The following is a 4606-nucleotide window of genomic DNA, read 5'->3' on the forward strand; positions in this document are numbered from 1 at the left end:
GTGTGCTACAAATCCTTTGCACTGACAGTTCTGAGATCTGCTACCGGAGCCTCAGTTGCCCTGCATATTATGTTTGCTCTCTCTGTCCCCATACTGGGATAAAGCAGAAAGAATACATCCATGAATTTGACTACTGAAAAGGAAAAAGAGTTTTGAGAACTTGTCTGCATTCATTGACGATCATGCACAGTGACACCTTCTTTGGTGTTTTAAGCGGTGTTTGAGTAGGGAATTCCATTTGTCGGGGAAAGCATCCAGCTGAAAGAGTATAAAACAAAGAATGCATCCAATCACATGGCAAATTAGACATGGGATAAATTGTAATTATCACAAAAAAGCCTTCAAAGCACTGCAAACGGCACTAAAGCAACTAAATACACACAAGAGAGGCACAGTTCATCCAACCACTGTTAGTTTTCTCTTGTGGAAACAAGGGCAAGGGAAGGGGAAGAGGAGAAAGAGCAGAACCAGGAACAACAGTGCGCAGCAAACGCCACTTTCTGGGCATGTGAACAGTGATCTGTTGGGATGTGAATGTGTCGGCCCCTTCTGCCGGGCACGGGCGGCAGCGCGGCCATCAGCGGGACACCGGCGGGGATCGGGGACACGGGGACCACCGCCGGCACTGCAAGGCTGCATCACTAAGGCTAATTGTTAAAACACCTTTTGCTTCAAGATGGAACACTTTGTTGGATTTTGCACTGACTTGCTTTAAATTAAGTATGAGCTACTGTCAGAGCTAATGATTCTGAAGTAGTTTCAGCTGCTGATGTTTGCAGAGACAAGAAATTGGTTGTTTTCCATGGGAAAAACAAAATGATAAAATAAAATTTATCTTCTTGAAACATTCATCTCACAAGGCACTGATAGAGCTGACAGCGCACAATTTTTATGTGGTCATAACAATAATTTATTTGCTTCTCTTATGTGAGTGGGTAAATTTGGTACAGACATAGATGGAGAAAACCTGGATCAAGGATGACTAAATTCCAAAGGAAGAAAATATCTGAAAATATCAAGTAACACTTTAAGACTTTCATGGATTTATCTTGGGCTTCAGAAGGGGTTAGCAACACAGATATGGCAAGCACAAATGTGTTTGTCTTCCCATTCTTGGAGTCCACCAGTAGAAGTGTCTACAGCATATGCAATTTATTTTGGCTAAATAAGTCCTTTTGTGGGGCTGGGGCCACCCATTATGTGGAACAGGCTCTCAGCAGCCACAGAGCAGAGCAGGAGGAGCCCGTCCCAGGACAGACCCCACTGTGCGGAGATCAGCCCTGGGCAGCTGGTTCTCTGCCCAAAGAACTGGATGAGTATTTTGCTGTCTCCTACAGTACCTGTCTGATTCGACTCTTCTGTTTTGCCAAGCCAAGTAAGCAACTAATCTCTCAGTCTGGAGGAAAGCATCCGTTTCAGGAGTTGGCAAACATACCAGTGCAGTGACTCCTGCCTTGCAGCTTTCTCTCCATACCTGCCAGTCATATGGAACTTGCATATGTAATAGTTTTTTGCAGTCTGCAAAATATGTCTCTCTAGTTTGCTATATGTGTTTAGCAAGTGCCCTGGGTTTTTGTTGTTGTTGTCGTTGTTGTTTTAAATATATATTTTCATATGTTATCTACTCCATAGTGGGTCTTAAGTCTTGCACTGTGATGGTCTTGAAATGGATATTGTACTGGTTTCTTCAAAGGCACCTCCTAGTGTGCTGTGGAAACCATCAGGATGCCTCCAGGTATGCACAATGAGTCTTTGGAGCCTTCTCTGTCATGAATTGTACAAATACAGACTGGTGACAGAAGGATTAGCATTAAAAGGTCTAGACTGGCCAAAATCCGAAGTTCCACACTTACGTAACATCAGGTGTAGAGACAAAGCAGCCATGATGAAAGCAGTAATTGCTGTTTTTTGTGGAGCTAAAAAAAATACAAAGTCTTGCTATTTTAAACAGTAAACTGTTACAAAATGTCAGAATGTAAACTGTTTGAGCAATCCTGTTCTACCCCCCCCCCCCCCACACACACACACGCACACTCTTGGCTCTTAATGAGTCTGCATAGTCTTTAATTATACTCGCAGGTACCACTTTCAACTCTGCTTCTCAGAGAGTAAGGAATGTGATTGAAGACAGAGAAGAATATAATAGCTCTCCAGCATGTAAAACGTGCAATGTCAGCAGAAATTAGATCATCTGTGTAGCAAGAGGATATTACAAATACTCATTACAAATGAGTAAGATTGCAAATTACACATTACATATTCAACCCAAAGATGCATCTGTAAAATATCTGTCTTAGTCCTACAGCTGAAGACATTTTATTCCCATCTCCTTCAATGCACAGTATGGAGGGAAGCAGTTTTTCACTCCGTGACTGTTTACAGCAGGGAACAGGTCTCTGAAATCTAGACCAAGGACAAGAACAGGTCATCTCAGTACTCAGGAGAAAAAAGGAGACCAGCTTGGCTAAGTATCGAATCATGGCTGAATTCCAGTAGAAACAAACAAACAAACAAACAAACAACAAAAAACAGGAGGTGGAAGCAGGGATGGGGGCTACAAAAGGGAAATTTAGAAACATTGCCTGGGCATGTAGGGACCGTGTCAGGAAAACTAAAGCTCAGCTGGAGCACAGATTTGCACATCAAGAGTTACAAGAAGAGCTACTGCTGGTAAATTAGTGGCAAAAGGCTGAACAGGGTAAATGGAGGACTGTTACTGAATAGCTGGGTGATTTAGTGAAAGTGAGCACAGACAAACTGTCTCCTTCACCTTCATCTTCACCAGCAAGGTCTCTTAGGCATCAGGAGCTGGGATGCAAGGTGAGGAAGACCATCAGTGTATCAGCCAGGGATTGCTAGAGAAAAGTTAACTCATACCAGTCTATGCAGTTAGAAGGGCTGTGTCCAAGGATGTGTGGAGCTGGCTGATGCCATAGCAAGGCCACATTTCATCTTCTTTGAGAGGCCATGAAACTCCTGCCAACTGGGAAAATGCAAATGTTGTGCCTATACTGAAAAAGCACCAAAAGAACAGACAAGCACTGCAGGCTGCTCAGTCTCACTTTAGCCCCCCCCCAAAAAAAACCCACAAATGAAATTCTCTCGAGTCGTATCTCTAGACACAGGAAGAAGAACTGGAAATAGAATTATAGAATCACAGAATCACAGAATCACAGAATCATAGAATCATAGAACGGCCTGGGTTAAAAAGGTCCTCAAAGATCTTCTAGTTTCAACCCCCCTGCTGAGTGCGGGGTCGCCAATCACTAGACCAGGCTGCCCAGAGCCACATCCAGCCTGGCCTTGAATGCCTTCACAACCTCCTTGGGCAACCTGTTCCAGTGCATCACCACCCTCTGAGTGAAAAACTTCCTCCTATTATCTGACCTATACCTCCCCTGTCTTAGTTTAAAACCATTCTCCCTTGTCCTATTGCCATCCACCCATGTAAACAATTGTTCCCCCCTCCTGTTTATACGCTCCCTTCAAGTACTGGAAGGCCACAATAAGGTCTCCCTGGTGCCTTCTCTTCTCTGAATTAAACAAGCCCAGTTCCCTCAACCTTTCTTCATAGGAGAGGTGCTCCAGCCCTCTGATCATCTTGGTGGTCCTCCTCTGAAAATGTTCCAAGAGCTCCACATCTTTCTTGTACTGAGGGCCCCAGGCCTGGATGCAGTACTCCAGATGGGGCCTTACAAGAGCTGAGCAGAGGGGGACAATCACCTCCCTCTCCCTGCTGGCCACTCCTCTTTTAATGCAGCCCAGAACATAGTTGGCCTTCCGGGCTGCCAGTGCACACTGCTGGCTCATGTCCAGCTTCTCACCCACCAGGACCCTCAAGTCCTTCTCTGCAGGGCTGCTCTCAAGGAGTTCTTCCCCCAGACTGTATAAATACCTGGGATTGCCTCAGCCCAAGTGCAGCACATTGCACTTGGCCTTGTTGAACCTTATTAGGTTCACATGGGCCCACTTCTTCAGCCTGTCCAGGTCCCTCTGGGTAGCTTCCCTTCCCTCCAATGTATTGATTGCACCACTCAGCTTGGTGCCATCTGTGAACTTGCCAAGAGTGCACTTGATTCCATTGTCTATGTCATTGATAAAGATGTTGAAGAGCACTGGCCCCAGGACCGACCCTTGGAGGACACCACTTGTAACTAGCCTCCACCCTGACAAGAATCATTGATCACAACCCTTTGGCTGTGACCAGCCAACCAGTTCTTAATCCATCAAACAGTCCATCTATCAAATCCGTACCTCTCCAATTTAGAGAGAATGATGTGGTGAGGGGCCATGTCAAAGGCTTTGCAGAAGTCCAGGTAGATGACATCCGTTGCCCTTTTCCCATCCATCAGTGCTGGTGGATAATCAGTATGGTTTTACCAAAGATAATCAGTACTTAGCAAACATGCCTGACCACCTTTCTTCTGATAAAGGAATGAGATTTTTGGACAGCAAAGAGCAGAAGAATCATAGAATCATAGAATCATAGAATTAGCTAGGTTGGAAAAGACCTACAAGATCACCTAGTCCAACCATCCACCTACCACCAATAACCCCACTAAATCATGTCTCTCAACACTATATCTAAACGTTTCTTGAACACCTC

The sequence above is a fragment of the Numida meleagris genome, chromosome Z, assembly GCF_002078875.1.
Source record: "Numida meleagris isolate 19003 breed g44 Domestic line chromosome Z, NumMel1.0, whole genome shotgun sequence".
Lineage (NCBI taxonomy): Eukaryota > Metazoa > Chordata > Aves > Galliformes > Numididae > Numida > Numida meleagris.